We start from the raw sequence: 14,101 nt of genomic DNA on the forward strand, positions 1-14,101 counted from the left end.
ATGCTTGATCGAGCCCACACAAATAGTCATCAAAAAATGATTTGAGTTGAGTTAGACAGCTCCGAGAGCAAGTCCAACGGCTACCAGAGCCTCGAGATGGAATTCTGCCACCCAGAAGACACAAACTGAAAACGAAGGTACGCGGGCTGGTGGGAATTGACAGGAGGTCAGGGGAAGCTGGATGAAGCACACAAAGGACCGAATGAGGGTCAGAGAATATTTTGCACTGATACACTAAGTGAAATACAGAGAAGCAGTGCGGTAGATACAACAGTCATTAATAAATGCATGACAAGCGGATGCACGACAAGTGAAATCTTATCTTGGAAGGAGAGTGAACCAGGCTATTTCCGACAACAATTGCAAGTCTGGGACCTGCACCGATAAGAAGTAAAAAGTATAATAGAGTTAAGACTCCGTGTGAAAGCAAGTTTGGAAACAAGGAATGGTACGTTTGACAGGAGAGTAATCCAAACAAATCCAAAGTTCCATTGCCAGTTTGGGAGAGACCAAGGATAAAAGGGTCTGGGACCCTAAAGATAATCAGAAATTATAGGGTCTGGAGGCCTATATAAGAAAGAAAGACAATATATGAGATAATACGGTCTTGGCAGGAGAGTACACTGATACTCCTCAAGTATTGTGAGTCTAGCATTCACATTCAAATAGAAGGCTGGAAACAAAGGGGTTTAGAACCCTAGGACTGAGAACATGTACTTTTTGGAGAATCCTTTGTGTTTTGTATGAGAATATACTGGAAAGACGTGTGTCCTTTTGAAGTCTGGGGGAAAGGAGCAACACTTACATTATTTTCTTGAATCCTTTGGAAGCCCACCTGGCTGAGAACATTTATGTTGCCTTGATGAACACTATTTACTTTAGAGTGAGATCACCCTTGTACTATGTTGTTAGTTTATAGTGTGAAGGACAGAGATGGGTTTTGGGAACATGGCGGCAACATACTTTATATTTTTGGACATCGTGACTGCTTTCGCCTTTCTTGATCAATAAATGTCTATAACCCAAAATATGCCACCCTTGTGTCCGAGCATTACTACTGGTACCTCACAAATGTTACTTGAGAAATGTGCCTGATAAGGAAACAAGAATATTTTACTTAAACGTTTAAACTAGGTCAATTAAAAACTGGACAAATAATAAATAGGTGCTTGGAAATTAGTGGACTATAGAAAACATTTTTTTTTGTGTTATGTTATTTTATATGTATGATATCTCTTCTATTGTGTTGTGTCAAGTTGTGGCTTTTCATTATATACCCTTTTAACGAAGAAATAAACAAATGAACTGGCAAGTTTCGATAAGGTTATTTTTGCTGATAAAGCAATTCCCCAAGGCAAAATGGAGTAAGATGTGCTGGTTTATAGGAATATGTTGTATTCTACAAAAAGATGCCTCGTAAAGTGACTGGTGGCCCATGGGAGAAGAGGAAAGCCCAAAGAAGACAAAGTATGCCACTCCGGCGTCTTCAGTAACATTCAGAGGTGGAGGTTTAAAATGGTTCTTGACATAGGCAATGTTTTTTACACTGCTTTTAGACCTGGAGAAATGCGCACCATACTGCACAGACCATTCAGTGCTTACAAACACCAGGATTCTCAATAAACTATCTGAAATCCTGTCTGATCTCATCTCAACAAGCTCTTTACTTGGGAGCCCGTCTCGAAACGCTCTCCTGCACTGCGATTCCGTCTGTAGTGAGGGTTCAAGCCCTCCTCACCAAGGTGCAGCGGCTTTCCACAGTACCAACTGCCTCTGTTCGCAGCTACAAGTCTCTTCTCGGCATGAAGCCCTCTTGTAGATTACAACACATTCCCCCTGCTACTACACTGCAGGCTCTGTATGCAACCTCTGCAGTAGTTCCTCGATGTGCCTTGTCAGCAGGTTTTAGGATCTTGAGAAGACAAGATCACACTGATGCAACAATTCAGAAAGGCACTACACTGGTGGTCAGTTCAAGCTCATCTAGTCCCCACGACGTGCCCTTTCGGCTGCTGCCGCACCAAGTCACTGTCACAGCGGATGCTTCCCTGGACGGCTGGGGTGCTCACTCAGGGGAACTGCACGCCAGTGGATTTGGACAGAGGAAGAAAAAGCTCTATGTATCGATCTGCTGGAGCTATACGCTGTGTTCATCACTGATGCTAGAGTTAGTCACTACTCCCAGATATTGTGCTTTTGTTACGCTTTTTAGCGTTTCCTGTCCATTTTCTAGTGGAATTTCTTTTTTGCTTGTCCTTTGCGGCCTTTGAGATTTTTGAATTCCAAAATCTCTGTTTTGGCAATGTTTATCTTGAGGCCATTGCTCGAGATATATTTCTGCAAAGCTGTTAGTTTACGCTGAAGCCCCACTGCGGTCAAGTCCAGGAGGACAATATCATCTGCATATAACATCCAATGCAAGTGGTTCACGTTGATCTTTGGAGCAGTAGTTTGTGCTTCACTCAAAGAGTTGCCGATGTCAGCTATGAATAGGTTGAACAATATTGCACCCACTGGGCAGCCTTGTTTCACACCTCGGAATGTTTTTATTGGTGTTGATAAGGTTCCATTTTGGTCAATGCGTATCTTGGTCTCAGTATTTGAGTAAAGTTCCTTAATTGCCATGATTATCCCTTTGGGCAGTTTTGTTCTTTCATCTTTCTGCTTAGAAGATCTTGCTCTTGGTCGATCCCATCGGAGGCGTAAGCCAAGTCTACAAATGCTAGATAGACTTTTGTTTTTTTTTCTGATTGCTTCCATCTTGATTAGGTTAAACATGAGTAGGTTTACCTCACAGCCGATGCCTTACACAAACCCTGTCTTTCTAGGGTCAAAGGATCCGGACTCTTTCATCCAAGCTTTTAAACGATGTTGCAATTTTGTGGCAAAGATCTTTCCTATCACATCTTAAAGCGCTATCGGCCTATAATTTTTAGGGTCTGGTCTTAATCCCTTTTTAAATATAGGTACTATGACCACACTTTTCCACGATGTTGGTATTGTGCGCTCCTTCAGTATTAACTGGAACAGTTTATCACAGAAGGCGGCCCATTCGTTGGGATTTTGCTTTAACATGTAATTTGTTAAGCCATGGGGGCAGGGGGCTCTAGAAGCGCTAATTTGTCTGATATTTTCCATTATATCATTCTTTGAGATCTCTATATTCCAGGAGTCCGTAAATTCACGCTTTTGTTCTGATGTTAAGCCTTGTTTGTCAAACAGACTGGTATAGTGTTTGATCCACTGATCCTCTGTCACCATGTTACATATCAGGGCTTGCTGACAGGCCTCTGCACCATTTATTATTGACAAAAAGTCTCTTGATGTTTTTCTAGCCATGCTCTCCAGCATCTTTTCTGCATCCCTTTGTTCCATGATCATCTTGTGAGACTTTAACCAGTTGTTATATTTCATTTTGATTCTCATTTTTTCTTTAAGGCGATCTTCACAGTTGGTTTGTGTAATTGCTCTGATACTTTTTTGTAATTCCCTTTTCTTGGCTGCTATATCTGGATCAAAAGGGTGTAGAGATTTAAATCTCGGTTTTCCATTCTAATGTCTCAATTCTTTATATTGTTGTAGTATAGAGGTGTATTCCACTTGGTCTTTTCCATCTTTACTCATCTTGTTATTTAACTCGTTTGTGATATTGTTGATTTTTGTGTTGTTTAATCTCGATATCAATTCTTTTCCAAATTTTACATTAAAATCCCCTTCGAGAAGCACCATTTATGATGCTTGATCGAGCCCACACAAATAGTCATCATAAAATGATTTGAGTTGAGTTAGACAGGTCAGAGAGCAAGTCCAACTGCTACCAGAGCCTCGAGATGGAATTCTGCCACCCAGAAGACACAAACTGAAAACTAAGGTACGCGGGCTGGTGGGAATTGACAGGAGGTCAGGGGAAGCTGGGTGAAGCACACAAAGGACCGAATGAGGCTCAGAGAATATTTTGCACTGATACACTAAGTGAAATACAGAGAAGCAGTGCGGTAGATACAACAGTCATTAATAAATGCATGACAAGCGGATGCACGACAAGTGAAATCTTATCTTGGAAGGAGAGTGAACCAGGCTATTTCCGACAACAATTGTAAGTCTCGGACCTGCACCGATATGAAGTAAAAAGTATAAGAGAGTTGAGACTCCGTGTGAAAGCAAGTTTGGAAACAAGGAATGGTACGTTTGACAGGAGAGTAATCCAAACAAACCCAAAGTTCCATTGCCAGTTTGGGAGAGACCAAGGATAAAAGGGTCTGGGACCCTAAAGATAATCAGAAATTATAGGGTCTGGAGGCCTATATAAGAAAGAAAGAAAATATATGAGATAATAGAGTCTTGGCAGGAGAGTACACTGATACTCCTCAAGTATTGTGAGTCTGGCATTCACATTCAAATAGAAGGCTTGAAACAAAGGGGTTTAGAACCCTAGGACTGAGAACATGTACTTTTTGGAGAATCCTTTGTGTTTTGTATGAGAATATACTGGAAAGACGTGTGTCCTTTTGAAGTCTGGGGGAAAGGAGCTGTAACGCTCACCTGATTCTCGCAGAGGCGCCGGTCTTGACTGGGCGACTACCGTATCTTCAAAGGTGATGTGCAGCACCCGGTTGGCTCTTTGGGCTGGACCTCTGTGCCCTGTATGCCTGACGTGCAGAGTAAGATGTCTGCAGATAGAAAATACGGGGTTAATGAACTGGGGTTATTGGGGTGTCCCTATCTCTTTCCTCTTCTCCTCTCCTGTAGACCCCCACAGGTTAACGCTCTCACCTTAGGTAAGTGAATGCCGAGCTCTCCATCTGCCTCGGGGCAGGGTGCTGTAACCAGTTTCTTCACTGGATAGGTAGCGGAGGCCTCTTGACTCCAGAGGACTGCTGTCCGTCGTTTACTGCACGAACGGTAAGTTTCGAGTAACTCAAATGTCTTTAAAGTCTTTAATAATGATGTCTCTTGTTTTGCAGGGTTCCGGCGATGGCGGATGACGGGCTGAAGTGAGTTGAAGATGGAGCCCGTGTGATGAATAGAAGCGCCTGGAAGCACGTAAGTAAGCGCTTGTTGCCAGCTTCACGATGCGCTCTAACTGTCTTTTTATTTTGCAGGTACAAGTTCGGAGCGGCTGCAGGGTGCCGGGATACCCACTGGGTTAGATGTGGAAAGGAGTAATGGCACGTGAGTATTAAAGTTCCCCAATGTCTTTAAACGCACCTTGTTTTGTCTTTCAGATGCGGGATGCAGCGCTGACGGCCTCCGGAGCGTGCGAAGAGTTGGTAAGCTTTTGTCTTTCAGATGCCGGAATGCAGTGTGAAGACCTCAGAGCGCACGAAGAGTAGGTAAGCCTTTGCCTTTCAGATGCCGGAATGCTAACCTGTTCTTTCTTGTCTTTATAGGTGTTGCTGAAGACTGGATTCAGGATGGTAAGCCTTTTTCCTTAGGCCCAGGACCGGATGCAGAAGACACGATGAGCGTTCTGCTGCAGAGGGTGCAGAATAACGCAAAGCAAGATTCATCCACCGGGTGTGGTTTAAATAGCCTCCTGTAGTGCTTAGGTGTCTCCTTCCACAGCCACGCCTAAGTAAGAAAAGAGTTCCTGGTAAGAAAAGAGTTCCTGCCTTCCAGAAGAGTTCCAGTGTTCTGAATCTAGGGAGTGGCTCCAGCCCCACCCAACAGGAAAAGTAGTTCCAAACAGAAGAGGATCAGAGGCTCAACTGGCAGGCAAGTAAGCAGCATGGTCTGCTGCAGGTAAGTCCACCCAAGCATTATGAGCCCGGCGCTTCCAGCGCTGGGACTGGGCATATTTATGAGCCTGGTGCCACTGGCGCCAGGACTGGGTCCAAAAGGTCCCAATTGGGACTGGTTGGCACTCGGAACCTGGGTTATGGATCTGCTTCCAAGGGAGTTGGGAAAACCCTGACCTTTTGGAAGCAGAGATCATGACAGTACCCCCCCACAAGGCCCCTCCCAAACCGGGCTTCTCCGGGGGTTTTGGCTTGTCAGGAAATGTTCGGTGAAATCTTTTGATTAGGCGAGGAGCGTGGACATATTCAGCAGGTTCCCAGGATCTCTCTTGGGGGCCGTAGCCTTTCCAGTCAATTAGGTAGAATAGTTTAGATTTGGAGATCTTGGAGTCCAGAATGCTTTTGACTTCAAACTCGAGTTCTCCATCAACTAGGATAGGTTTTGGAGATTTGGTTAGTCTGGTTTGAGGTTGCACGGGTTTTAATAGAGAGACGTGGAAGACCGGATGTATCTTCATGTGCGGGGGCAAGTCCAACTTGACCGCTACTGGGTTTACTATGGTAGTGATGGAATAGGGACCAAGGTATCTTGGGTTGAATGTGCGTGGCCCTTTTAGAGATAGATATTTGGTGGATAACCAGACTTGATCCCCTACTTGATAGTGAGGGGCTTCCTTCCGATGTTGATCTGCTCCTTTCTTGTATTGTTCTTTAGCCCTTTGAAGGTGAGAAACAGCTTCCTTAAAGGCTTGGGTGATTGTAGAATGCAGGTAGTCTACTGCTGGTGTTTCAAGATCTTGGAGGGGATCCAACTCCGAGGTTCGAGGGTGACTGCCGTACAAAAGAAAAAACGGGGTTTTCCCAGTTCCCGAATGGACAGAGTTATTGTAGGCATACTCGGCTATCCAAAGGATATCTTTCCAAGTTTTTTCAGTTTGTTGCAGCATGCAGCGTAAATACTGTTCCAGAGTTTGATTGGTCCTCTCGGTTTGTCCGTCGGTCTGAGGGTGGTGACTGGTCGATAGCCTCACATCAATTTGAGCCGACCGACACCAACTTCGCCAAAAATGAGAAATAAATTGACTACCTCGATCCGAAATTAGAACCGAAGGAAAACCGTGCAGTCGGACGATGTTTTCGAGAAATTCTCGGGCCAGAGTTGCTGCTGTTGGCAAGCCTTTGAGCGGAATGAAATGCGCCATCTTGGAGAATAAGTCCACGATTACTAGAATCGTATTGTATCCGGAGCATGGAGGTAGATCGGTGATGAAGTCCATAGAAAGCGTATGCCAAGGGCGAGGTGGGATGTCAATAGGGCGTAAGAGGCCTGCTGGTCTTTCCTTTTGACTCTTGTTTTGGGCGCATACTCCACAGGCCATTATAAAGTCTCTGATATCTTTTTTCCAAGACGGCCACCAGAAGTAGCGCTTGATCTTTTCTGAGGTCTTGGCTATACCGGGATGACCTTCCATTAAAGAGTCGTGATAACAAGAGATTACTTTTTTCTGTAAATCTGTGCTGGGTAGGTATAATCGTTCTTGGAAATACAATAAGTTGTCCTTTACTGCAAAGTCCTTTCCCTGCAGATGCCAATTCTGTATGTCTGCTGGAGTTACAAGTTGCCTGGCTTTATCCTTAATTTCCTCTATGGATTCTGTGGCGATTACACCCAGAATTCTTTGTTCGGGAATGATTGGTACAGGTTTAGGGTTGATCAAGTGTTCTTCCACTCCCATCCGAGAAAGGGCATCGGCTTTACCGTTCTTTGTACCAGGTCGATAGGTAATTATGAAGTCAAACTCGGCAAAGAATAATGCCCAACGGAGTTGTCTAGAGCATTGGGCTTTTGCGGTTTTCAAATATTGCAGGTTTCGGTGATCCGTAATCACAGTAACGGTGTGTCGGGCCCCCAGCAGATAATGCCGCCAAGCCTTAAAGGCAGACTTGATAGCCAGAAGTTCCTTGTCAGTAATCGTGTAATTGACTTCAGGAGGCGAGAATTTGCGGGACCAAAATGCCACGGGATGCAACTGATTGGTTACCGGGTCCTTTTGTGATAGAACTGCCCCCATGGCAAGGCTTGAAGCATCAGTTTCCACGATGTAGGGGAGTTCGGGGCGAGGGTGTTTTAAGATTGGTGCAGAGATAAATTTAGTCTTCATATCCTGGAAAGCTTGTTCCGCCTCGGTAGACCATTCAAAACGTTTGTTTTTCTTTAACAAGGCAGTGATGGGCTGGACTATTCGAGAGAACTCGGGGATAAACCTGCGGTAAAAGTTAGCGAAGCCTAACATGCTTTGCACACCTTTTACGGAGGATGGTGATGGCCATTTGAGAACTGCATCGACCTTCTTTGAATCCATACGCACTCCGCCAGGTGATAATATGAATCCCAAGAATTCAACTTCAGTCACGTTGAAAACACATTTTTCCAACTTAGCGAAAAGATTGTGTTGACGCAATCTTTCGAGGACCATTTTCACGTGTTTCCGATGTTCAGATTCTGATGAAGAATAAACGAGAATGTCGTCGATGTAAACAACAACACACACATCTATGAGCTCTCTGAGGACATCGTTCATAAAATATTGAAAGGCGGCCGGGGCATTGCAAAGTCCGAAGGGCATGACCTGATATTCAAATAGCCCATACTTGGTGCGGAAGGCCGTCTTCCATTCATCGCCCTCTTTTACTCGTACCAAGTGGTAAGCTCCTCTAAGATCCAGCTTTGTGTATATGCATGCTTTTCTGACTTGGTCCAGGAGTTCAGGGATCAAAAGTAACGGATATCTATTCTTAACGGTGATCTGGTTCAGGGAGCGATAATCGATACAAGTCCTAAGGTCTCCTTCCTTTTTTGGAACGAAGAACAAAGCTGAAGAGGCAGGGGACTTGGAAGGACGAATAAACCCATTTGCCAGGTATTGATCCAGGTATTGTCGAAGGTGAAGGTTCTCAGGCTCGGTGAGGGCATAAATTCTACTACAAGGAGGAGTAGATCCAGGTATCAGGTCTATCTGGCAGTCATAAGACCTATGAGGAGGTAGAGAGTTAGCCTGCTCCTTCCGGAAAACATCTTGGTATTCTAGGTATTCGGGAGGTAACTGGGGAGTCTCTGAAGAAATTGCTGCCAGTGCAACACCAGGTGGAGGGTGACAAGTAGAGACACATTCTGGAAACTGGACCGTTCTTGCTCGCCAATCGATCAGAGGATTGTGTTTCTCTAACCAAGGTATTCCTAGAATAATCTGGAACTGAGGGGCCTTGATCACATCGAACACGATCTTCTCATGGTGTCCATCTTGACTTACTAGCGTCACCTCTTGAGTGGTATGCGTTACTGGCCCGGAGGCTATCTCCGTACCATCCACCGTAGTAATGACGTCCTTTACAGCCTTGGGACAGAGAGTTAGATTCATCCTCAAAACCATTTCATGATCCACATAATTGCCTATGGCACCGCTGTCGACGTAAGCTTCAATTGCATGTAATCGATCCGGATTATCAGGGCTAATGAGGACCATAGGTATCACGAAATGCGAGGTCACGGAACTGGTTTTCACGCTCGGCAAGAGGACCTCTATTCTTGTCGGGCGAGGTCGTTTCCCTGCTCAGAGTTTGTAACTGTGGTAACTGCAGCTCCTACTGCCTTCTTGGCAGGTTTCACCGGACAGTCTCGAAGAAAGTGCCCTGAGTTTCCGCAATATAGGCATAATTGCAACTGTTTTCTCCTTTCCCGCTCCCTTTGTGTTAGAGGACCTTTCAGACCCCCTATTTGCATGGGTTCCCCGGAGTCTACTCCTTTGGAAGGAGTTGGCGGTTTGGAAAATACTCAGGCATCAAACTTGGAACGATCGGCCTTCCTGTTCTGCAGTCTGTGATCTATTTGAACGACCAAGTCTATATAATCCGAACAGTCTTGTGGAGGATTCACTACTTGGGCTAAAACGTCTTTGAGCTCTCCACGTAGACCTCTATAAAACAGCGTAATCCTTTTGTCCTCAGGCCATTGAGTTTCCACTATTAGTCTATTGAAAGATGCAATATAAGCCAAAAGGTCTTGATTACCCTGTCGCAACGAAAGAAGCTCATTGTCCAAGGCCTGCCCCTGTGCATGTCTTGCGAACAGTTTTTCCATACTAAGCTGAAAGGCTTGAAAATCATGGAGAACCGGATCATCTTGATTAACTAGAGGGATCGACCAGTCTGCCGCATTGCCACTAAGGTACAAAAGTACAAAAGCTACTTTAGCTTGATCAGTTGGAAAGGCTGCTGGCCGGCATAAGAAGTGCAACCGGCACTGATTGATAAATACCGCAAACCTCTTTGGGTCACCAGAAAATCGTTCGGGCGGAGCCAGAGGTACATTCCCAGGTAGGTTGATTTGCACTGGATTCATAGAGGATGTTGAAGGAAGATTTGCCCCTGATGCGGGTAGCGGGGTCTGTCCGGCTTGTGACTGTAGCAATTGTCTAGCAAGATCATCTGTTCTCTCCTTGGAAATAATTAGTTCCCTTCTTAGAGCGTTCGTTTCCTGACGAGCTGCATGCACTTCTGCCCTTAGTTCCCCAAGTAACCGGGCTAGGTGGTCAGTATCCGAGGTTTCCATAGCGCCTGGGCGAGAGTTTTGCGGTAGGCTTTGCGTTCTGTAACGCTCACCTGATTCTCGCAGAGGCGCCGGTCTTGACTGGGCGACTACCGTATCTTCAAAGGTGATGTGCAGCACCCGGTTGGCTCTTTGGGCTGGACCTCTGTGCCCTGTATGCCTGACGTGCAGAGTAAGATGTCTGCAGATAGAAAATACAGGGTTAATGAACTGGGGTTATTGGGGTGTCCCTATCTCTTTCCTCTTCTCCTCTCCTGTAGACCCCCACAGGTTAACGCTCTCACCTTAGGTAAGTGAATGCCGAGCTCTCCATCTGCCTCGGGGCAGGGTGCTGTAGCCAGTTTCTTAACTGGATAGGTAGCGCAGGCCTCTTAACTCCAGAGGACTGCTGTCCGTCGTTTACTGCACGAACGGTAAGTTTTGAGTAACTCAAATGTCTTTAAAGTCTTTAATAATGATGTCTCTTGTTTTGCAGGGTTCCGGCGATGGCGGATGACGGGCTGAAGTGAGTTGAAGATGGAGCCCGTGTGATGAATAGAAGCGCCTGGAAGCACGTAAGTAAGCGCTTGTTGCCAGCTTCACGATGCGCTCTAACTGTCTTTTTATTTTGCAGGTACAAGTTCGGAGCGGCTGCAGGGTGCCGGGATACCCACTGGGTTAGATGTGGAAAGGAGTAATGGCACGTGAGTATTAAAGTTCCCCAATGTCTTTAAACGCACCTTGTTTTGTCTTTCAGATGCGGGATGCAGCGCTGACGGCCTCCGGAGCGTGCGAAGAGTTGGTAAGCTTTTGTCTTTCAGATGCCGGAATGCAGTGTGAAGACCTCCGGAGCGCACGAAGAGTAGGTAAGCCTTTGCCTTTCAGATGCCGGAATGCTAACCTGTTCTTTCTTGTCTTTATAGGTGTTGCTGAAGACTGGATTCAGGATGGTAAGCCTTTTTCCTTAGGCCCAGGACCGGATGCAGAAGACACGATGAGCGTTCTGCTGCAGAGAGTGCAGAATAACGCAAAGCAAGATTCATCCACCGGGTGTGGTTTAAATAGCCTCCTGTAGTGCTTAGGTGTCTCCTTCCACAGCCACGCCTAAGTAAGAAAAGAGTTCCTGGTAAGAAAAGAGTTCCTGCCTTCCAGAAGAGTTCCAGTGTTCTGAATCTAGGGAGTGGCTCCAGCCCCACCCAACAGGAAAAGTAGTTCCAAACAGAAGAGGATCAGAGGCTCAACTGGCAGGCAAGTAAGCAGCATGGTCTGCTGCAGGTAAGTCCACCCAAGCATTATGAGCCCGGCGCTTCCAGCGCTGGGACTGGGCATATTTATGAGCCTGGTGCCACTGGCGCCAGGACTGGGTCCAAAAGGTCCCAATTGGGACTGGTTGGCACTCGGAACCTGGGTTATGGATCTGCTTCCAAGGGAGTTGGGAAAACCCTGACCTTTTGGAAGCAGAGATCATGACAGGAGCAACACTAACATTATTTTCTTGAATCCTTTGGAAGCCCACCTGGCTGAGAACATTTATGTTGCCTTGATGAACACTATTTACTTTAGAGTGAGATCACCCTTGTACTATGTTGTTAGTTTATAGTGTGAAGGACATAGATGGGTTTTGGGAACATGACGGCGACATACTTTATATTTTTGGACATCGTGACTGCTTTTGCCTTTCTTGATCAATAAATGACTATAACCCAAAATATGCCACCCTTGTGTCCGAGCATTACTACTGGTACCTCACAAATGTTACTTGAGAAATGTGCCTGATAAGGAAACAAGAATGTTTTACTTAAACGTTTAAACTAGGTCAATTAAAAACTGGACAAATAATAAATAGGTGCTTGGAAATTAGTGGACTATAGAAAACATTTTATTATTGTGTTATGTTATTTTATATGTATGATATCTCTTCTATTGTGTTGTGTCAAGTTGTGGCTTTTCATTATATACCCTTTTAACGAAGAAATAAACAAATGAACTGGCAAGTTTCGATAAGGTTATTTTTGCTGGTAAAGCAATTCCCCAAGGCAAAATGGAGTAAGATGTGCTGGTTTATAGGCATATGTTGTATTCTACAAAAAGATGCCTCTTAAAGTGACTGGTGGCCCATGGGAGAAGAGGAAAGCCCAAAGAAGACAAAAAATGCCACTCCGGCGTCTTCAGTAACATTCAGAGGTGGAGGTTTAAAATGGTTCTTGACATAGGCAATGTTTTTTACACTGCTTTTAGACCTGGAGAAATGTGCACCATACTGCACAGACCATTCAGTGCTTACAAACACCAGGATTCTCAATAAACTATCTGAAATCCTGTCTGATCTCATCTCAACAAGCTCTTTACTTGGGAGCCCGCCTCGAAACGCTCTCCTGCACTGCGATCCCGTCTGTAGTGAGGATTCAAGCCCTCCTCACCAAGGTGCAGCGGCTTTCCACAGTACCAACTGCCTCTGTTCGCAGATACAAGTCCCTTCTCGGCATGAAGCCCTCTTGTAGATTACAACACATTCCCCCTGCTACTACACTGCAGGCTCTGTATGCAACCTCTGCAGTAGTTCCTCGATGTGCCTTGTCAGCAGGTTTTAGGATCTTGAGAAGACAAGATCACACTGATGCAACAATTCAGAAAGGCACTACACTGGTGGTCAGTTCAAGCTCATCTAGTCCCCACGACGTGCCCTTTCGGCTGCTGTCGCACCAAGTCACTGTCACAGCGGACGCTTCCCTGGACGGCTGGGGTGCTCACTCAGGGGAACTGCACGCCAGTGGATTTGGACAGAGGAAGAAAAAGCTCTATGTATCGATCTGCTGGAGCTATACGCTGTGTTCATCACTGATGCTAGAGTTAGTCACTACTCCCAGATATTGTGCTTTTGTTACGCTTTTTAGCGTTTCCTGTCCAATTTTCTAGTGGAATTTCTTTTTTGCTTGTCCTTTGCGGCCTTTGAGATTTTTGAATTCCAAATCTCTGTTTTGGCAATGTTTATCTTGAGGCCATTGCTCGAGATATATTTCTGCAAAGCTGTTAGTTTACGCTGAAGCCCCACTGCGGTCAAGTCCAGGAGGACAATATCATCTGCATATAACATCCATTGCAAGTGGTTCACGTTGATCTTTGGAGCAGTAGTTTGTGCTTCACTCAAAGAGTTGCCGATGTCAGCTATGAATAGGTTGAACAATATTGCACCCACTGGGCAACCTTGTTTCACACCTCGGAATGTTTTTTTTGGTGTTGATAAGGTTCCATTTTGGTCAATGCGTATCTTGGTCTCAGTATTTGAGTAAAGTTCCTTAATTGCCATGATTATCCCTTTGGGCAGTTTTGTTCTTTCATCTTTCTCCTTAGAAGATCTTGCTCTTGGTCGATCCCATCGAAGGCGTAAGCCAAGTCTACAAATGCTAGATAGACTTTTGTTTTTTTTCTGATTGCTTCCATCTTGATTAGGTTAAGCATGAGTAGGTTTAGCTCACAGCCGATGCCTTACACAAACCCTGTCTTTCTAGGGTCAAAGGATCCGGACTCTTTCATCCAAGCTTTTAAACGATGTTGCAATTTTGTGGCAAAGATCTTTCCTATCACATCTTAAAGCGCTATTGGCCTATAATTTTTAGGGTCTGGTCTTAATCCCTTTTTAAATATAGGTACTATGACCACACTTTTCCACGATGTTGGTATTGTGCGCTCCTTCAGTATTAACTGGAACAGTTTATCACAGAAGGCGGCCCATTCGTTGGGATTTTGCTTTAACATGTAATTTGTTAAGCCATGGGGA

This window comes from Ambystoma mexicanum, chromosome 14 (genome assembly GCF_040938575.1).
Source record: "Ambystoma mexicanum isolate Mex_15411 chromosome 14, UKY_AmexF1_1, whole genome shotgun sequence".
Lineage (NCBI taxonomy): Eukaryota > Metazoa > Chordata > Amphibia > Caudata > Ambystomatidae > Ambystoma > Ambystoma mexicanum.